At 43.4% G+C, this 23,289-nt stretch overlaps 1 protein-coding gene across 1 annotated transcript in view; it reads left to right on the top strand.

The window, feature by feature from the left end:
• The window catches only part of LOC144601114 (uncharacterized), a 552,083-nt gene that overhangs the window by 158,663 nt on the left and 370,131 nt on the right, over window positions 1–23,289 (top strand). The window lies entirely within an intron of this gene.

Raw genomic sequence — 23,289 nt, 5'->3', positions numbered from 1 at the left:
GGAGATTGGCAGCAGCAGAGCGGAGGGTGCAGGTGGGAGTGTGCCTGTGGAGGAGGTCAGTCAGGTAGGATGGGGCCAGGTTATGGAGGGCTTTGTAGGTCATGAGGAGGATTTTGTACTGGATTCTCTGGGGGATGGGGAGCCAGTGGAGTTTGTAAAGGATGGGGGTGATATGGTCACGGATCGGGGAGTGGGTGAGTAGAAGGGCAACGGAGTTTTGAATGTATTGAAGTTTACTGATGATTTTTGAGGGTGAGCCATAGAGGAGGCTGTTGCAGTAGTCCAGACGGGAGGTGATGAAGGCGTGGATGAGGGTTTCTGCAGCTGTGGAGGAGAGGGATGGACGGAGACGGGCAATATTTTTGAGGTGGAAGAAGGCTGTCTTTGTGATGTGTTTGATGTGTTTGTCGAAGGAGAGGGTTTGATCAAAGATGATTCCAAGATTCCGGATGTGAGGGGAGGTGGATACTGGGAGACCATCAATATTGAGGATTAAGTTTTGGGTGGATTTGGTGAGCGTTTTTTGACCAATGATGATGATTTCAGATTTGTTGCAGTTGAGTTTGAGGAAATTTGATTGAAGCCAAGATTTTATTTCAGTGATGCAGTTTGTCAGTGTAGAGTGTGTGGTGGTGGAGATTGGCTTGGTGGAGATGAGGAGCTGGATATCATCGGCGAAGCAGTGGAAGTTGAGACCATACCGGCAGATTAATTGACCAAGGGGGAACAGGTAGAGGATGAAGAGGAGGGGGCCAAGGACTGAGCCTTGGGGGACACCTTGGGGGAGGGGAGCGGTGGGGGATTTACAGTTGTTACTGGAGATGAACTGGGTGTATCAAAGTCTTAAGAGCTTGAATGATTTCCTTGAGGTGTGTATGACTGTGTTTTACTTTGAGTGAGAATTTTATCGTTTTCAGTGTGTAAATATTCGTAAAATTCAGCATATTGCATGAGGTGTGGCAATTTGTGAGTGAATTTTGATTTGTATGTAAAAATGGGTATGAAATAAGTAAGTCAAAGATTGTTACTTGTTTGTGGAACCGGTTCTGGGTGAATGTTGAATTAATATTATAGTTCAGACGAAACAGTATGTCATTGAATGATTTTGCCCTTCTACTTGATACATACAGTATTTGTAGAGTCTCTTTGTGTTTTAAGAGGTAGTGTCTCTTTAAGAAGTTGTGTGAGTTGTGTGGGGTGGAGCCACACACAGATCTTTTCTATTCCTTTGTTCTTTGGATATGCCTTAGCTATCTATGTGGAAATTAACTGTTTATTCTTTGTTTTCTCTTAGTTACATTTAACAGAGGAGAGATGCAAATATGCAGTTTGTTTTGTGTTATCTGTTTTAAGTTTGTTTTCTTCCTATTTCTTTGAATTTAGTTCAAAAAAGAGACCCGAATTCCACACTGGCCACGTGGAATCCTGGTTAAAGTGTGAGATGAGATAGGAGATGCCAATATGCCAAAAATAAATTGTTGATTTTGTGAAATTGCGATTAGTATACATTTATCCAAGGAATTTGAAATTGCTAATTTGGGGGACATAGATTGGAACAATTAGGAGTAATTTTTAAATAGTTTTTTCTTAATAATGATCTATTGTTAAAGGGTTTAAAGATATTGGTGAAGAGTTATGGATTACTGATTTTGAGGGTTTTTTAGTTATTTTGGGGAAAGCTTGTTTTGATGTAATCACAGTGTTTGTATTTAAAATGCAAATGAGCAGCCAGGTTTCCTGTCTCCAATAATGTAAATGTGTAGGTCATTGAAGCATCTGCTTTGTAAAAGGCAAATGAGGATCCATCCAGTATTGTGCTATAATTGATTACATCAGACTTTAGCTTACAAAGGGGGGGTTTAAGAGAACTCACTATGGGAGGTAGAGTTGAGTGATAAAGTAGATTAGGGAGGAGGAACACATTTGAAGAAAAGCATGGCAACTAACCCTGACCTCCTTCCCAGCACTGGGATTCCCATATTTGACTGAACTCTTCTATTTGTGCTGTGAAAATGAAAGAGAGTACAAAAAGTGGTAGTAACAGACCAAGAAGACAGAATGAGGCCAGTTGCATGCTGTTCAACTGAACAAAATCCAGTGGGAGCTGGGCTGCACTGATGTTATGGAGCATTTGACTACATAACATGGGCAGTTTAAGTCTTAGAGCCCAACACGTTATGCGGGGTACACTCTCCACAAAGTACAGTGTGACTTAGTAATAGGGACGTTAAGGACAGTGTGAGATAGTTGACGTGCCAGATGGAAAATGAGTATAGACTGCAGATCAACATGGACAGAGATATTTCACAGGACCCTTGCTCTAGTCACAAAACAAAGGGTGCTATTTAGTACTGATTGATCACTCTACAAGCTTAGCCCTAGTCTACTCAACGGCCGAGTTTTGCTCAACAGCTTGGGCGATTAGCTGCCATACCACCGAATCGACACTGTCTCTGTTAACTCTGCAATCCGGGTCATCACAGGGATGCTTTAATCAACACATTTGCAGTGGCTCCCTCTCCTCTCCCACATCGCCCCTCCCAGCATACGCGGAAGGGAAAGGATGTTGAAAGATTGGTGCACCATCGAGGCTAACCCTGACCTTCCCATCCATGCTGACTTGAACAATCTGCCCAACATGCGCCTGAAGTCCCTCAAAGCCTTCTGGTCTTCAGCCAAATCCCTGGAAGACTTTGACTCCAAGACTGAGTGGCGCAGAGCCTGGAAAGATGCCAACACCAACAAATGAAAGGTCATCACAGACCCCACAGTGAAACCACCGGGATTTGACCTCCATCGCAAGCCTGAACAGGATCCGCACCCTCCATGCAAGAACAGCCCATCACCTGCACGTGGGGATGACAGACAGCCCTGCTTGCGGTATCCAGACCAGACCATCCCACACATAGTGAATGACTGCTCACTGAGCCTTTTCCCTGTGGCATCAAGGCCATCCACCCAACAACTGATGCTGCCCCGGCTTGAATGTCTACCCTTGAACAACAGCTTTAGGCTGTGCAAGCCATAGGCAAGAAGTAGATTAACTTTTCAACCGGTGTTCCCATTTACAGGGAACTACGTGCATGTACCCTGATCTCCCTATTGAACAACATTCCCGAGGTCCTTGCAATTCACATTGTATGTACTTTATTATACTCTGCTCGACAAATGGCAATAATGGGCATGTCCTGATGTTGTCCTACCAATTGCATTGTGTCATGCGCCTATAATCATAGGTGTATTTTGTTAAATGCGCACTTGAGAGAACAAAATAGCTTATTCGTTTTCGATTCTTGCGACATTAAAATTTCGTCGGTAACATGCCATAGAGTCACAGTCATATGCACGGAAACAGAATCGCCTAAGCGGTTCATACCAACCAATATGTCCATTATCTCATTTACCAGCGCTTGGTTGGCAACATCTTCTGTATTTGGGATTCATTTCCTCATCTAGAAACTTCCGAACTGTTGTGAAAGTACCTGCTTCCACCACCCGTTCTGACAGTCTGCCCACAATACCCTCCTCCAGTTCATCACTGTAACTTCACTGTCCCAGTATACTGCCATGTTTTGTGCCACCACCAGGTCGCAATTGTGATCCATAATTAATTTAAAAAACAATGTCCTAATATCAATCTCTGGGACCCACTCCTATTCACCTTCCTCCAGTCCCAAGAACAAACATACAACACTACCCTCTTGCCTATAAGCTAGTTTTGAATCCATTCTATTAATATCATTTTATGTCACGTGCTCAAGTTTCATAGAGCCATAGAGTCATAGAGTGATACCGTGTGGAAACTGGCTCTTCGGCCCTACTTACCCACACCGGCCAACATGTCCCAGCTACACTTGTCCCACCTGCCACCATTTGGTCCATATCCCTCTAAACCTCTCCTGTCCATGCACCTGTCTAAGTGTTCCTTAAATGTCGTGATGGTCCCTGCATCGACTACCTCGTCTGGCAGTTTGTCCCATACATCCACCACCCTTTGTGCCCCTCAGATTCCTATTCAATCTTTTCCCCTTCACCTTCAAAAAACGTATAAACTTGTTGTTCAGTAGGTTTTTACAAGTTTTTTGGGTTGCCTGTTTGCAGTACACTGACTACATTATCCACACTTCCCTTATTACTTCATCTAGAAACAAATCTACTAAATCGATTAAATGCAATTTGGCTTCAAGAGATCTATATTTATTCACCATGGTTAATCGGGTTTTCTCCAACTATCACCAAAGGCGTCTCAGCGTATCCAAACTTTCCATGTAAGTTGCAATGTACGATTTAATACAAGAGTATATCCTCAAAGCACCTCGCCTTCACGCGGGAGAAGCAAACATTGTCGTGACCTCACTCCAAACCTTCTTTCCTCGCCAGCTCAAGCGTGATTTTGGGGGCGCAACAAAAGGAATGTTCCTCAGCAAGATTAGATGTTAATCAAGTTAAACATTCCAGAATCACGGTAAAAGGAAATAATGTATCGTCCACTTCAAAAAAATTATTGTTTGCTGATGATGCAAAAAGCAAGATACAGTCATCAGATCAGGTCCAACACCCCACGATGTCAATTGAACAAAAGACTAGTTATTAACATAGCTGATCTACGTGTAGCTGAAGTGGCTGGAATGATATGAATGAAAACAAGGCATAGAAATCAAAGCAAAAGGGTCGCCATTGAATAGAAACATCGCAGCTGCCGTAAATTTGAAATATACATGTACTGGAAATATTCAGCACCACAGTACATCTGTCCACTTCTGATCCGTTCTGGAATGGCTGCTCATCTAAACTGTCCCTATAGCTCTAACCTACAGATTCACAACAGTAAATCCTAACGCCCTGTTAGTGTTTCAGACCAGATGGACTTAGAAATGCAATTCCTTGAAAGGGACGACACAGTTAGACGTGTTTACTACGGGTGTTCCCATCAGTATGGTATTGAGCGCAGAAGTTGAGATGTCACGCTCCAACTATGCAGGACGTTCAGAGGATCACATGGCGAGCATTGCGCGCAGCTTTAGTCACTCTGCTGTATGAAGAATGTTATTAAGATGGAAAGGGTGCAAAGAAGATTTACGAGGATGCTGCCATATGTCGAAGGCCTAAATGGAAGGGAGATGTTGGGCAAGCTAGGACTTTATTCTTTCAGCGTAGGAACTTGTGGGACAATGTTAAAGAGGTGTACACATATTATGAATGGAATACATAGGATGAATGCAGACTTTATTTCCAGGTAATGGGAATCGAAAACTAGATGGCATGTTCAAGGAGAGAGGGGAAATATTCAAAAATAATCAGAGGGGCAAACTCTTCAAACAAAGGGTGGTGCATACATGGCAAGAGAACCCAAAGAGAGTGTTTGAGACATGTACAATAACGCATGTAAACCACATGTATACAGTGACATGGATAATCTCTAGAAGAATATGGCCCAAACATGGACAAATAGTACCAGCTTACCTCGGTTGACATGAACGGGTGGGACCGAAGGGTTTTATTTCGGTAGTACTCCGTGGCTCGATAACTCTAATCAAAAGCAATGTTCCTTGAACTAACAATGGAGTTTCATTTAAAAAAATGTAACAAGATGAAAGCAGAGGTTACAATGGGAGAAGGCTGGACGGATAACATTTCCGACGTTTGAAATTTCAGAACTACACTTGCTACCTTACTGAGGATACTCAACGGCCACCCAGTAGGCATTTGCCTCAAATGTCGCAATGGATATGCGAAGAAGAAAAGCATCGCTTAAAGACTGCTCTGATTATGGCAATGAAAGAAGATGAAGAAGACGGATATTGTATTTATGCCAGTAGTTAAATCGGGTGCGTTTAGGATGCTAGTGGGGAATAGTGATGATTGAAAAATGAGCTGGGAAGAAGACAAAACTATCTCTTCTGAATTCGGGAAGTGGGCGGGGGTGGGGGGGGGGGGGGTGGAGAAATTCAATGCATTGTTTAGTTTGGTGAATTTGTTGAAATTTCTTTGCTGCTTGGTTTCTGTTAAGTTGTAAATTCTTGTCAAGCACTATCTTCCCTCGTCCCATTCTGCGCTCGTGGAAGACACGCTCTGTGTCGACACTTCCCAATCCCGCACAAATGCCGACGCAAACAAAGCCCGGTCTGTCATGTCTGGTTCCCATTTCTCAAGCTCCTAAAGGCCCTGGCATGGGTGACATTCACTGGACATTTCACCTCTGAAAATATGGACAAAAGTAAGTTATTAAATTACCAATAGACAATAGACAATAGGTGCGGGAGGAGGCCATTCGGCCCTTCGAGCCAGCACCGCTAATCAATGTGATCATGGCTGATCATTCTCAATCAGTACCCGGTTCCTGCCTTCACCCCATACCCCCTGACTCCGCTATCCTTAAGAGCTCTATCTAGCTCTCTCTTGAATGCATTCAGAGAATTGGCCTCCACTGCCATCTGAGGCAGACAATTCCACAGATTCACAACTCTCTGACTGAAAACGTTTTTCCGCATCTCAGTTCTAAATGGCCTACCCCGTATTCTTAAACTGTGGCCCCTTGTTCTGGATTCCCCCAACACTGGAAACATGTTTCCTGCCTCTAGCGTGTCGAACTCCTTAATAATCCTATATGTTTCGATAAGATCCCCTCTCATCCTTCTAAATTCCAGTGTATACAAACCTAGTCGCTCCAGTCTTTCAACATATGACAGTCTCGCCATTCCGGAATTAACCTAGTAAACCTACGCTGCACGCCCTCAATAGCAAGAATATCCTTCCTCAAATTTGGAGACCAAAACTGCACACAGTACTCCAGGTGCGGTCTCACTCGGGCCCTGTACAACTGCAGAAGGACCTCTTTGCTCCTATACTCAACTCCCCTTGTTATGAAGGCCAGCATTCCATTGGCTTTCTTCACTGCCTGCTGTACCTGCATGCTTCCTTACAGTGAGAATACGTGGGCAAAACCTTATTTAAGTCTTATAGTGATGTAATTCACGAGCTGCACTGGCGGTGTAACTTTTCCACGTTTCCAATCCCTGCTATCCTCATTGCTTCGTCTAAGAGATGTTCAACACGTTGTAAACATGTATCTCGATGAAACTTCGGGCACCATAAATCTATCCAATCTAACATCTTCCAAGTTCCTTCTGCGTCCCCATTATTTTCTATCGGATCCCTCCTTCACATTCTCCTTTAGATTTTCACATACGTTGTTAAGGGCAGCATGATTTGCATTGCTTGTTTAACAGCTTACCGAATTTGATAGATGATTCATGTGGAAACTGGAATACGCGGAAAATATCTAGAACGAACTAAGTGTGATTGTTGTTTTTAAACATTGAAAGCGTTCAATTTATCCAAAGGACGAAAGCCACACATATGAAATAAATGTTTAAAACAGCGAGTAGATATTTAGCCTTCGTTCCCACTAAATATCCAGTTGGCACAGGTTTGCACTTTACTGAAGTTTGCCATGATTCAAGGGAACTGGCACAGTGGGGCAGTACAAAGTATCTCATGTCAATCGATTCGCTGTTTACCTTCGCACACTTATATATAATATCGGCAACCCCATTGAAAAAACAGGCGAGTGGATACAACAGGAACCTTTCCATCCACACCGCAAATATTCGATCATAAAATGTGTCGTAGCTATTGAAGGCAGCCAAATGAACTACAAAAGAAAAAAAAATAAGCGAGTAAAGATTTCAGACAAATCATAGCGATGCTTCCGGCATTTCAAGGAGAAAAACTGTTGATGTCCTCCGGTTAAATCTGCGCCAGTAATTCATGTGGCGGTGATATTCTCGGTATGCATTTTATTTTTCTGAACACGTGTATTAAATCGGTATTCTGGTCATGACTTGCAAAATGTAACTAAAGTGACGTAAGTCTGATTTGCACCACAGCAAAAAGCTGAAGTGATTTCATTCGCTTGCCTAATGACCGCAATTAACGTCAATGTAATATCATTACCGTGCCGTGAACTCTTGGGGATGCTCCAGCGATTATATCAAGAGAATCCTGACGTATCACACAGCATCCGAAGATTGGTTGCAGATACAGAGGCTCGGACAGAAAATGCACGGACGAGTGACGGGCCTGGCCTATTCTATTTGTTATCCTGTTCTGGCTCTTATTGGCGTTCCAGGTCGGGACATGTGGTATTTAATATATAGTTCAGATAAGCGAGATGCGAGTTGGTGCTCGGTATAGGTGCTTGACCACAGATATATTCTACTGTGCCCGTCTCCCGCAGAGATTATATATATCCGTTTGTACTAATCAGGCCGGTTGTTAAATGCAATGATTTCTAAAATATTAATCGGAACATTTCGTTCAACAGAATTAGTGCAATGGGGTTCCTGTCATTCAATTGTGATTTTAGCACGTGGTTTCCTGTTAACAATAGTAAAAGTAAAGAAAGCTTGCCAGGTGTATCACAGTTGAAACAATTTAACACTGATCACGGCAAATTTCTAAGATTAATATTGTGCTTCTCGGCGATTTCGGTTGTCAATCTGGCTCTCCGACATATTTGAGTGAAGATGATAGTATTTTATAATCAAGATACTCCAAATGAAAGACATTTTATTCACGACCTGCTGGATTCCCCAGTAAGCAATTTCCATCTGGTTCTGGGAAAATAGGCGCTGTCGATTCCGCTCGACTGTCGATGAGATCCAATTCTAAATCTCAGGTGCCTCTTTAATTTTCTCTCTGACCACATGTATCAATCACACACTGCTGGATGAGGGTATGGATGGCATTACTGTGGGGGGGGGGGGGGGGGCACTCTGCGGAATAATTTAATTGATTGATTGTATATATTTTTTCAACAAATGCTTAAGGTAACTTGGTGACGATTGTGATCCTATCCCGCGGAAGATGCGGTCTTTCCAGTTGCATCACTCGGTACTTGGTGGGCATGGCGGTGACGGATCTTCTGGTTCTAACAACGGCAGTGATATTAGACAGAATTAGCATGTTGTTCTTTCCGATCGTCTATTTCTGGACTACTCCAGTGTGCAGCTTCAGACTGGCTCTGGTATTTGCAACCAGGGACAGTTCGGTTTGGTTAACGGTCGCCTTCACCTTCGATCGATTTGTGTCCATTTGTTGCCAGAAACTGAAATCAAAGTACTGCAGGAACGAAACGGCGGCTGTTGTTATAGGCGTGATCTGTACCGTGAGTTTCGTAAAAAACATTCCTATGTACTTTGCACTTGAACCTTTATATATAATTAATAATGTACCATGGTACTGCAATTTACGACCAAGCTTTTATACTCAGATTTTTTGGACTGCCTACAATTGGACTGATCATATCTTAAATCCGTGCTCTCCCTTTCTGCTGATGTTACTACTCAATGCTCTTACCGTCAGGCACATTCTCGCAGCTAACAGAGCTCGGCGGAGACTGCGGGTCCAGAGCAACGGGGAGAAACAGAGTGACCCCGAGGTGGAGAGCCGGAGAAAATCCATAATTTTACTCTTCACTATATCGGGTAGCTTCATGCTATTATGGACAACTTATATTGTAAATTTTTTATATGTGCGAATTGCGAAGAAAAATTATTTGGCGGGCACCAAGCCCAGTAACCCAAGGTTCATTCTCCAGGAAACAGGAGTCATGTTGCAACTCTTTAGCTGCTGCACAAACACGTGTATCTATGCAGGCACTCAGAGGAGGTTTAGAGAGGAATTCAAAGAAGGGTTGAAATACCCATTGAAACTGATTAGTAAAAAAATAACATCAAGGAACTAGATGATTTTCATATTTCCCGCTCCGAGTTTGCTTACCAAATCATGCATCCCCTGCTATTCGAAATTCAGCTTTCAACAATGCCGCTTGCAATCATATAGGATTTGTTAAGCCCTTCGTTGAAATGCTTATTCAGTTGTAGTGGCCGAAAACCATTAGGGAACCGACTGTGAATTGTCAAAATAAAGAGCTATAACTGTGGAATTAAATTCTTCATTATTGTGAAGCATACATGGCTGGTGTTTGGTCTTCAAAGGTAGATTGAGATGCCGCAAACAAAGATCGGGCATTCTGTTAAAATTATTCCAAGGTGACTTGGGCTCAAATCAGTAGATAGTTTCCATCGACAATGCACAGTATTTGTGAACATTCGCCAATCAATGCCATCTGAAATACTTCGGGGACATTATCCAACTGCCTGCAATGGGCATGTTCTGGATTCAAACCCTCTTTGCGGTCCTTATCAGCCCGTTGCCGGAAATAGAACGTGAAACTTGTTCTGGGAAAACAGGCGCTGTGAATAAAATCGCCAGATATTCCAATGACGCAAGCGAAGAGCAGATTTCAAACATTCCCTGATTTTTTATTTCATTGTACAGTCGTTTATTCATACCTGTCACTAATATTTAAATCGCAGCGAGAATCCTGACGGGTACCCGTAAAAGGGACCACATCACGCCGATTCTGGCCTCTCTCCACTGGCTCCCTGTACGGTACAGAATCAACTTCAAGCTCCTCCTATTCACGTATAAAGCCCTAAATGGACACCCCCCCCCCCCCCCCCCCCCCCTACATCAAAAATCTTCTAACCCACCTCTCTAACTCCAGGTCCCTCAGATCGGCCGACTTGGGGCTACTCACTATCCCGCGGTCTAGGCTTAAGCTCAGGGGTGACCGCGCTTTTGCGGTTGCAGCTCCTAGACTGTGGAACAGCATCCCTCTCCCCATCAGAACTGCCCCCTCCATCGACTCCTTTAAGTCCAGGCTCGAAACCTATTTCTACTCCCTAGCGTTTGAGGCTCGTTGAGGAGGCGCTGTGAACTGTTTTGTATGTGCTGTTATGTTTGCGTGCTACTGTATGTTTCATTTTTTCCTTAGTACCTAATCAGATGTACAGCACTTTGGTCAACGTGGGTTGTTTTTAAATGTGCTATACCAATAAAATTGACTTGACTTGACTTGACTCCCTTTCCGTCGACTCTCCCATTTTATCGATCCCTCATTTCACGCATGAATTTTCAGACAGGATGTACTTTAGTGCAGCGGACGAAGGAAGAGGCGCAGTCGAGTCAGCGGGAAACGACTCGTGATCTCCAAAACGCGGAAGCGTAGAGTGCTCCAAATTCTATTGTTTATTATGGTCTCCAAATTCCTTTTCTTTGGAATTAATTTTCCATCCATCTTAATTGAACATATCTCAGTTACGGAGGAAACTGGATGGATGCCACTGCTCCCGACTGGTCGTACCGAAGACGCCTCAAATGTAGAAGAGTTGACGTGTTTTTCAAAGTTCAAAGTGATTATACCAATCGATCGAATGAATACCTTTTCATCTTCTCATGACTGGCCTTTGTCCAACCATCTGCCAATCCAGAAAGCCCCTCGCCCACGCTTTGTCCTGCCCCTACCTTCATCCAGCTTTCTTTATGAAACTCAATAAAGGACAAGAGAAACGTAATCATCAAAATATAAAATTCAATTCACAGCTTCTTAACCATCCGACATGAATGAACCAAATTAATGCAACGAAATTGGCTTCTTTGGCACTATAAAGCACAGAAAAATATTCGAACTCTAAAATGTTCGCAGAGGAGCAAAAATAGTTATAACTATCAGACACAAAGAAAGCAGACCGAAGGACTATTGTGATACTGTGGGAAATAACAGTTAAGACTTGGTCGTTCTGGAGGATCTCTAATGTGGAGCTGGCGGTGGGTCGTGGATGGTGAGAGAAATTGAGTCTAGTAGGATAACTTTTAAACAGGTGCAAAACATGAAAAACTCGATGCGCGCAACGTGAATTTTACACAGTGGTCTCTGGATTATTTAGTTGACTAGAGCCATGATTTCAAGATTTCAAGATCAATTTATTGTCACATGTACCAATTAAAGTACAGTGAAATTTGAGTTACCATATGGTTGAATCAAAATTGAAAGCACAGTCACTGTGGAAGTGAACGCTTGGCGTTGATAACATGAAAAAGGAAAAGAATAAGCAGTCTGTTCGCCCTTCAAACTCCGTTCCCCTACCCCAAACCCACCGATCCCCATCCAGGTCCGCGATTCATTCAGACAAATTCCCGTTTGTAACATCGAAGTCATGTTCCCGCACTTTACACTCCATATAAATAAACATCACCTTCAATGAGCGATCATGCTCCACAGAAGTGGCAAGATCGTTCACCTTGAAGTCCAAAACATTACAGTTACACAGAACGGAGGCGAGGCTCCACGTGGGCATCGAAACAGAATGAATCCAGCCCAAACATTGAGATAAATATCTGCATCTTTCAAAAGTTTTCTTCAACACTCTTAGACTGACACCATCTATATATTTCAAAAACACGCGAAATCTTCAATCCAGTTGATACATTTGATTAATAACCTTTCCCACAGCCTCTGGTTCCAAGCCCAATTGGTCAAGATCCAACTTCTTCTCAATTAACGAGTGTTTAGATTTAGATTTATTATCGTCATGTGTATCAATGTATAAAGAAAAGCTTTGTTTTTGCATACTATCCAAACATATCAGGTAATACTATACACAAATACAAGTACGTCAGACTCAAGTACAATAGATAGAGCAAAACGGAGGATACAGGTTGCAGAATACAATTCTTAGCATTGCAGCGCATCAGTTCTACAGACAAAATCGAGTGTTTTCCATCAGCTATATTAGTAAGCGGTATTCCGGATTCTATGTGAGATGACTGCTTTAATAAAACGAAAACCAGATCTAACTCAGCGAAAAATATTGTTATCTTCAAGTCTGAAAGTAAACCAGAGCAAGTAAAAAGTGCAAAACATAAAAGCCTGAGGTACTTTACCCGACAGTACAACTAGCAACGTGGGAGCATGATACAACTGGTATACCGAAATATATTTGCTGGATAACCGGGACTGGAAATTCAATATTCGAGAGTACTGTACTCAAGTTTCTAACATATTCGGTAACAAAAAGTAACTTGGCATTGCTCCTCAAGGAAATGATCAATGTAGTCAAGTCAAGTCAATTTTATTTGTATAGCACATTTAAAAACAACCCACGTTGACCAAAGTGCTGTACATCTGATTAGGTATTAAGGAAAAAATGAAACATACAGTAGCACACAAACATAACAGCACATACAAAACAGTTCACAGCGCCTCCTCAGTGGGCCTCAAACGCTAGGGAGTAGAAATAGGTTTTGAGCTTGGACTTAAAGGAGTCGATGGAGGGGGCAGTTCTGATGGGGAGAGGGATGCTGTTCCACCGTCTAGGAGCTGCAACCGCAAAAGCGCGGTCCCCTTGAGCTTAAGCCTAGACCGCGGGATAGTGAGTAGCCCCAAGTCGGCCGACCTGTGGGTTAGAAGATTTTTGATGTAGGGGGAGGGGTGTCCATTTAGGGCTTTATATGTGAATATGAGTAGCTTGAAGTTGATTTTGAACCGTACAGGGAGCCAGTGAAGAGAGGCCTGAATCGGCGTGATGTGGTCCCTTTTACGGGTACCCGTCAGGAGTCCCGCTGCGGCGTTTTGGACCAGTTGCAGGCGGGACAGGGATGATTGGCTGATCCCAGTGTATAGGGAGTTGCAGTAGTCTAGGCGGGAGGAAATGAAAGCGTGAATGATTTTTTCAGTGTCGTCGAATTGGAGGAAAGTGGCAAGTATGACTAGAAATGCAACTGACTTTGACGTCGTCAGGTTTAGCTTTTGTCTTAATATTGACAAGTGTCCTGTGGTACAGAAAAAAAAACTTTGTTTCGCATCTATCAAAACAGATCAGATATAACATACAGTCAGTTCGAACTAAAGTCTAACGATTACACAAAGGGGAGGATACAAAGTGTAGAATAGATTTCTCCGCATTGTAGCCATCCGTTCCTAAAATACAGTACTCCAGCTTATGGAAGAACCATTCTGAAGCCTGAAAGCGGAGAGGAAAAAGCTGTTCCACAGTATAGTGGTAACTCTTTCAAGCTTCTATACCTTCTACCGGAAGGGAGCAAGGAGAAGAAAAACTAACCGGGACGAGGCAGATATTTGATTCGACATTCCCCCTCCGCCAACACTCACGCACGTATGCATTCACGAACACAAACACACACACGCTCCACCATCCCGCCCACGCTGTCCGATGCTCGAGCCAAGCGCTTTGCAACGATGTGATTGCCAAAGTTCACGAGTCCTGTGCTCTGCAACAATCTCATCAGCCCATGCTGTCAAGAGACCTGTTGAAATGCATTTAATTGTGCATGATTGCCAAAGACATTTAGAAACTGTTAAAGCAAATTTAAACAATTAGAAACTGAAAAACGAATGGAATTTTCTCAAGCGATAAAGCACAATGAAGAAACTGCATTTCGCTTGAAATGTACCATTGCCTCGCCATTGTTTTGGAGAGTGGGTTTAACATGAGCACTTCCACCCACTGAAAATATTCGAATGGGGTTACATTTGAACAATCTTTTGAAGCTAGAAGTCGTGGTGAGTCACCAAATAATCACTAAAAATCAAATTATTAAAGAAAAAATCATGCAACAGAAATCACTGCGCAGTCTCCATTGACTCAAATAGAAAATACGTCGATGCAGTTCGGATCAACTCCGGGCAGTTTTAGTTAGCAGTTTATTTTTCTAAATCTGTATATTAAATCAGTATTCTAGTCATGACTTTCAGTTTTTAAGCAATGTAATTGTGCAATTTGCACCACGGGGAAACACTGAAGCGATTGAATTTGTTTGTTTAATGACCGCATCTAACATCTAGTGATCATGCAATCACAATGTCAGAGTGTCCCAATGCCTCTCGGGAACACTCCAGTGATTATATCAAGAGGGTCCTTGCATTGCACACGGTGTCAGAAGATTAGCTGCAGCTTCGGAGGTTCCGACTGAAAATGCACGGGCGTGTGTCAGGCCTGGTGTACGCAATCTATTACCCCGTTCTGGCTGCTCTTGGCGTTCCAGGTTGGGTCATGTGTTATTTCCTGCATCGTTCAGATAAGCGACAGCTGAGTCATTGCTCTATTCATTCGTTTTACCGCGCAATGTATTCGTTTGCTTCGTCTCCACACTGATGTCTATTCAAAGCGTATGATTCCGTTTGTGCTAATGATGTTGGTGTCTCCATGCAATAGTCTCTAAAATATTTATTGGACATTATACTTCAACAGAATCGTGGGATTCCTCTCATTCGCTTGTGATTCAAACACGTGTTTTCCTGATACCGGGTTATAATGAACTACGAAAGTTGTCATATATATCTCGTTTTATATAAACAACGTGTTACAGTCACTGTCAGTCAGATGGCATCTCTGGAGGACATAGGTAGGCGACGTTTCAGGACGTTTCATCTTTCTTCGTCTGAAGAAGGGTCCTGACCAGAAAGGTCGTCTATCCATGTCCTCAACTGATGCTGCAAAACGCGCTCAATCATTCCAACGCGTTGTGCTTCGCTGAAAATTCCAGAATCTGCAGTTCCTGATGTCTCTGTTTCACATTTATTGCCATTTAACTGAACAGCCACAGAAGTTACCAGTATCAGTATTGTATCACAAAATGCTGGAGTAACTCAGCAGCTCAGGCAGCATTTAGGAGAGAGGGAATGGGTGACGTTTCGGGTCGAGACCCTTCTCAGACTCACAATCATCAGACATTTGAATGCCAATCTGGGCTGACTTGCCGAGGTTGGAGTGACTACGATGATATTTTATGATCTGGAAACACAGAGTGAAGGACATTCTTTCCTGGGTCGCTCCGTCCTCACCTTTCCCCGAGTATTTTTTAGGGAAAGTGCCGCAGTAAAAGCCGCTCTTCTTTAGAAGAGATACCAATTTAAACCTAGCGTCCCGATTGCGTTGGTCCGGTTCCTCATAGAGTAAGCTCACCGCTTCGCTTCTGACCTGCTCTTTCCATAAACATGCCCGCTGCGGAAAGAGGTGGCGGCGGCAGGGGAGAGCGGATGGTGCAGAATTACGTAACCGATTAATTGTATCTCTTTTTAAAAAATGCTCTAGGTAACTTGGTGACTATTGTGATCCTGTCCCGCGGAAGGTGCGGTCTTTCCAGTTGCATCACTCGATACTTGGTTGGCATGGCGGTGACAGATCTTCTGGTGCTCATCACGGCGGTAATATTCCAAAGAATTAGCATGTTATATTTCCCGGTTGTTTCCTTCCAGACCACACCAGTGTGCAGCCTCAGAGTGGTTCTCATATTCGCAACCAGGGACAGTTCGGTTTGGTTAACGGTGGCTTTCACCTTCGATCGGTTTGTCTCCATTTGTTGCCAGAAACTGAAATCAAAGTACTGCAGGAAGGAAACGGCGGCTGTCGTTGTTGGAGTGATATGTGCCGTGAGTTGCGTGAAAAACATCCCCATGTACTTTGCACTTGAACCTTTATATATAGTTGACAATGTGCCATGGTACTGCAATTTACGATCAAGCTTTTATTCTAATATTTTATGGACTACGTATAATTATACCGACCATATCTTAAATCCATGCGCCCCCTTCCTCCTGATGTTACTGTTCAACGCACTTACCGTCAGACACATTCTGGCAGCGAACAGAGCTCGCAGGAGACTCCGCGTCCAGAGCAACGGAGATAAGCAGAGTGATCCCGAGGTGGAGAGCCGAAGAAAGTCCATTGTTTTGCTCTTCACTATTTCAGGCAGTTTCCTTGTGCTGTGGGCTGCCTACGTTGTAAACTTTTTATATGTGCGATTTACAAAAAGTAATTATTCGACTGGAACCAATTCCAATAACCCGAAGTTCATTTTCCAGGAAAGCGGAGTCATGTTGCAACTTCTCAGTTGCTGCACAAACACGTGTATTTATGCAGGCACTCAGAGGAGGTTCAGAGAGGAATTCAAAAATGGGTTGAAATACCCTTTGAAACTGATCATTGGAAAAGGAAATCCAAGGAAATAGATGATTTCATGTTTTCTGCACGGGTCGTTTCATTATCCACCTTTTCTCTTGCGCATCCTGTCCCGACTTTCATCGTGAGATCCAAATTGTTGATCGTCTTTGTTCAGGGCACAGGTATACTGCATTCAGACAGTACCCGTGGCATCTGCTAATCCAAACTGTTATTTTTTTTTAACACGGCCGATGGCAATTATATCAGAGTTCTTAAATCCTTCCGTGAAAATGGTGAAAATGTTTATTCAGATTTTAACTAGTTACAATAGTCGAGGATCAATGGGACTCGTGGCAGACCTATTATGATGGAAATAAATATTACATTATGAAGTATTCTGGCCTAGTCTTTGGTCTTCAATGGTAAATTAAGATAAAAAAAACAAACACAGACATTTGAAGAAAAGACCCGACACGGAACGTCACTTATCCACGTCCTGCAGAAATGCAGCCCGACCCGCTGAGTTACTGCAGCATTCTGCGTCTTTGATTTGGAAACCAGCATCTGCTGTTCCTTGTTTCTAAACAAAAACTGAGCGTGCTATTAAAATTAGGCCAAGCTAGCAACGGCACGTATCAGGAAATAATCTTCATTGGAAACGCGCAGGATTTCTCAAACTTCACCCATCACAGGATTTGGGTGCTTGATGAGAACTGCAATTAATTGGTTCACGGTGGGACATTTTTTGGTCAGCAATATTCGGGATGTGAAGGATGGCTAGGGTGCTGGGGAATAGTAGCAGTGAAGCGGTAGTCCTGGTGGAAGATGGATATGGGGATCCTTACGGTGGGCGGTGTGTGGGGTGTGGGGGGGAGGGAGGGGGCGCTCGAATCTTTTGCGCTGTATCATAATTTGGTGCAAATGATGACAAAACTCAAAATGTACAATGTACGTTTTGCACCCAAGGTTTTCAGGTATTTCGGCGTCGAAATCGGCCACTAACAAGGCAATCGACTGGAAAGTTAAAGCATGATCATCGGCGAGGGGAGCGCGCCTGGCGCTGACTACAATTTAATTTCAGGCAGAATAAATAATTAGAAGCATATTTCGCATAATACTCGCACTTAGAACCGCTTCCCCCACTCCGGCCATTTCTCAAGATCAATTTCTGTCTACAACTTCGATGTCAGTTTCCCGCCCTTCATACTCCTCTGTAAATAACATCGATTTAGTTCAGGCGATGTACCGGGCTAGAATGTGCTTCACAGAAGTGCCCAGATCGAATGCTACGAAGTATTATAGGTGGTAGGTGCACGCAAATTATGCGAGACACCACAAGGCCATCTAAACTGAGCCTAACACATTCAAACTTGAGATAAATTGAAGACAAATATCTGGATGATGCCCAACTTACCTTCAACTTCACGGATCGACTCTATATTTGTATAGAAACACGTGAAATTTTCGAATACTGATGAAAAAACAATCGTTTAACATGTTCGAATACACAGGAACGCGCAGATGTTACATATATACAGACAATAGGTCAGGAGTAGGCCATTCAGCCCTTCGAGACAGCACCGCCATTCAATGTGATCATGGCTGATCATCCACAATCAGTACCCCCTTCCTGCCTTCTAACCATACCCCTTGATTCATCGAACCCTGAGAGCTCTATCTAACTCTCTTTTGAATGCATCCAGTGAGTCGGCCTCCACTGCCTTCCGAGGCAGAGAATTACACAAATTCACAACTCTCTGGGTGAAAAAGTTTTTCCTCGCCTCAGTTATAAATGGCCTCCCCTTATTCTTAAACTGTGGCCCCTGGTTCTGGACTCCCCCAACATCGGGAACATGTTTCCTGCATGTAGCGTGTACAATCCTTTCAGAATTTTACATGTTTCAATAAGATCCACTCCCAGCCTTCTAAATTCCAGTGCATACAAGCCCAGTCGTTCCATTCTTTCATCATATGACATCCCGGGAATTATCTTTGTGAACCTATGCTGCACTTCCTCAATAGCAAGAATGTCGTTCCTCAAATTAGGAGACCAACACTGCACACAATACTCCAGGAGTGCTCTCACCAGGGCGCTGTATAATTGCAGAAGGACCTCTTTGCTCCGAGACTCAAATCCCCTCATTAGGAAGAGCAACATGCCATTAGCTTTCTTCACTGCCTGCTGTACCTGCATGCTTACTTTCAGTGACTGATGTGCAATGACACACAGGTCTCGTTCCACCTCCCCTTTTCCTAATCTGACACCATTCAGATAATAATCTGCCTTCTAGCCACCAAAGTGGTTAACTTCACATTTATCCACATTTTACTGCATCTGCCATGCATCTGCCCACTCGCCCAACCTATCCAAGTTACCCTGCAACCTCATAGCATCCTCTTCACAGTTCACACTGCCACCCAGCTTTGTGTCATCTGCAAATTTGCTAATGTCACTTTTAATTCATTCATCTAAATCATTAACATATATTGTAAATAGCTCCGGTCCCAGCACCGAGCCTTGCTGCACCCCACAAGTCACAACTGCCATTCTGAAAGGGAACCGTTAATTCCCACTCTTTGTTTCCTGTCTGCCAACCAATTCTCCAGCCATGTCAATACCCTACCCCCAATACCATGTGCTCTAATTTTGCCCACTAATCTCCTGTGTGGGACCTTATCAAAGGCTTTCTGACAGTCAAGATGCATCCACTGGCTCTCTCTTATCAATTTTACTTGTTATATCCTTAAAAAATTCAAGAAGATTAGTAAAGCAAGATTTCCCCTTCGTAAATCCATGCTGACTTGGACCGATCCTATTACTGCTATCCAAATGCATCGCAATTACATGCTTAATAATTGAGTCCAGCATCTTCCCCACCACCGATGTCAAGCTAACTGGTCTACAATTCCCTGCTTTCTCTCTCCCTCCTTTCTTAAAAAGTGGGATAACATTAGCTACCCTCCAATTCACAGGAACTCATATCATATCATATATATACAGCCGGAAACAGGCCTTTCCGGCCCTCCAAGTCCGTGCCGCCCAACGATCCCCGTACATTAACACTATCCTACACCCACTAGGGACAATTTTTACATTTACCCAGCCAATTAACCTACATATCTGTACGTCTTTGGAGTGTGGGAGGAAACCGAAGATCTCGGAGAAAACCCACGCAGGTCACGGGGAGAACGTACAAACTCCTTACAGTGCAGCACCCGTAGTCAGGATCGAACCTGAGTCTCCGGCGCTGCATTCGCTGTAATCCAATGTTCTATAGATCCAGAATCTATAGAACATTGGAAAATGATCACCAATGCTTGAATCTTGAGTAATACACAAAGTGCTGGAGGAACTCAGCGAGTCAGGCAACATCTTTGGAGTAGGTGAACAGGCAATGTTTTAGGTTGGGGCCCCTCTTCTGGCATGGTCTGAAGGTTTCTGACCCAAAACATTGCTTGTTCGTTCTGCCACAGATATTGCCTGACTCGCTGAGTTCCCCCACCTCTTCCTGTTATGTTCATTTCTTCTCCACATCCTCGGGTTCGATCCAATAATTGCTCCTTAGGCCCACAATGGACCCCACGTGACCTTGTCACACTTAGGCTCTTCTTAGGAATCAGATGTTCTCGCCCAAATCATTGATACAGCTGACAAATAGCCATGGTTCCAGCACCGAACCCTGAGGCACACCACTAAGTCACGGGCCTCCAGACCGGAAAGCATCCTTTCATCATCCCCATCACGGCTTCCACCCATGAAGCCAATTATCTATCCAGTCAGAGTCTCTCCTTGATTCCCATGCAATCCTCTCAGTAGCTGAGATGATCCACGCTGTCTGGAGCAAGGTTTTGACGAGATCTGGATGACTTCAATGCCACCAATTGTCACTAAGTTCTCTAGAGTTATAAAACCATACTGCACCGCAATAGGCCTTTTGGCCCAAATCATCCATGCTGCCAAATTTGCCCAAACAAGCTAGATCCAATTGCCTGCAAAGGGCCCATTTGCCTGCAAACAATTCCGATCCATGTCAGGAACAAAGTATCTTTTCAAACATATTTGTAACTATTCCTCCCATTTCATCTGGCAGCTCATTGCACATATTCACCACTCTTTTGTGTGAAAATGATGCCCCAAGGGGGGCCTTTATAATCTTTCCCCTCTCCATTTGAAATGCCTTCTAACTTTAGACTAGCTCACCCTGGGTTAAAGACTGTGGCTGTCCATCTTATCTATGCCCATCATGATTTTATATACCCATATAAGGTCACCCCATAGCTACTATGCTCCAAGGAGAAAAGACGCAGCCTATCCAGCCATTCCCTAATACTCCAATTTTTCAGATCCTGCAAAATCCTCATAAAACATTTATATATTGTTTCCTGTTTATTGCCACCTTTCACATGCACAACAGGTGCAAGTAACAGTGTGCAGTCAAAAGTGTTTTATTGTCATTATGTCCCAAAATGGTACAATGAAATTCTTACTTCCAGCCACTCAACAGGTCTGTAAACATAGTAATCAGTGGATACAATTATGAAAAGCAAAATAAGTTCAATCATTTTTAATTAAATAATATTGAGGAAAAACAAAGCAACTGTGGAGGATGTCCGGAGGTTGCAGAGTGACTTGGGCAGATTGAGTGAGTGGGCAGACACATGGCAGATGTAGTATAATGTTGATAAATATGAGGTTATCCACTTTGATGGCAAAAATAAGGAGGCAGATTATTATCTCAATGGTGTCAGATTACGTCAAGCAGAAGTGCAATGAGACCTTAGTGTCCTTGTACACCAGTCACTGAAAATAAGCCTGCAGGTACAGCAGGCAGTGAACAAAGCTAATGGCATGTTGGCCTTCATAATGAGAGGGCTTGAGTACAGGAGCAAAGAAGTCCTTCTGCAGGTGAGACCACATCTGGAATATTGTGTGCCGTTTTGGTCCCCTAATTTGAGGAAGGACGTCCTTACTATTGAGGCAGTGCAGCGTAGGTTCACGAGGTTAATCCCTGGGATGCAGCTACTGTTATACGAGGAAAGACTGGAAAGACTGGGCTTGCATTCCCTGGAGTTTAGAAGGATAAGAGGGGATCTTATAGAGACGTATTAAATTATAAAAGGACTAAACAAGCTAGATGCAGGAAAAATGTTCCCAATGTTCGGGGAGTCCAGAACCAGGGGACACAGTGTAAGCATAAAAGGGAGGCCATTTAAAACTGAGGTGGCAAGAAACCTTTTCGTCCAGAGAGTTGTGAATTGGTGGAATTCTCTGCCACAGAAGGCAGTGGAGGCCAGTTCACTGGATGAAATGAAAAGTGTTACATAGAGCTCTAGGAGCTAGTGGAGTCAGCGGATATGGGGAGAAGGTAGGCACAGGTTACTGATTGTAGGTGATAAGCCATGATCACAATGAATGGCAGTGCAGGTTCGAAGGGCCAAATGGCCTCCTCCTGCACCTATTTACTAAGTTTCTACGTTTCAAAGCCCAAAGTCCCTGGTGAAACCAAGACATTTCGCAGTTTGGAGTTTAATTAGAGTTTTAATTAAATTACCAACACATATGTCTTTGGGGTGTGGGGGGAAACCGGAGCATCTGGAGGACATGGTCACAGGGAGAAAGTGCAAACTCCACACTGACATCTCGGGGAACTGGGTTTCTGCTCATCCGTATGCCTACTCGATTTACTCATTGGCAGACCACAATAAGTATAAATTGGCAACAGCACTTCCACCTCAATATCAATCAGCACATGGGTACCCCAAGGCCAATGTGCTCAGCCCCCTGCTCTGCTCACTCTATACCCATGATGAGACACAGTTGCAACGCCATTCTTAAATTCACTGACGAGATGAACCTTGTTAGACAAATAACAGGTAACGATGAGTCAGAATATAGGAGGGAGATTGAAAATCTGATTGAATGGTGCAAGTACAACAATCTTGCTCTCAGTATCAGTAAGATCAAGGAACTGATTGTTGACTTCAGAAGGGAAAAGTCAAAGATCCACAAATCTTTATTCGTTGGCAGAGGAGGCAATGAACATCAACTTCCTGTGTGTGCATATCTCTAAAGATCTGTCCTTGGCCCTGTTCACTGATATATATATATATAAAGTAAGCCCATCAATGTGTTTACTTATTTGGAAGACCGAGGAGATTGAATACTCTGCTGAACTTCTACAGGAATATGGTGGAAAGTGTATTCACTGGTTGTATCACAGCCTAGTTCAGCAACCTGAATGCCTGAGGAATGAAGGAGATTACGAAGAGTGGTACTTACTGTCCAGTCCTTCACAAGTACTGACATCCCCACATGGAAAGGCTCCATGGAAATATCTCTAAAATGCCTCGAAAAGGTAGCTGGTGTTATCAAAGCCCCAACTCACCCAATTCACACTCTCACTTTACTTCTACCATTGGAAAGAATTAATAGGAGTCTGAGAACCGTGACCACCAGGACCAACCTTGAATACTACAG

Source organism: Rhinoraja longicauda, chromosome 16 (assembly GCF_053455715.1).
Source record: "Rhinoraja longicauda isolate Sanriku21f chromosome 16, sRhiLon1.1, whole genome shotgun sequence".
NCBI lineage: Eukaryota > Metazoa > Chordata > Chondrichthyes > Rajiformes > Arhynchobatidae > Rhinoraja > Rhinoraja longicauda.
The sequence above is the reverse complement of the archived record's forward strand: the minus strand, read 5'-3'. Positions and strand labels throughout refer to the sequence as shown.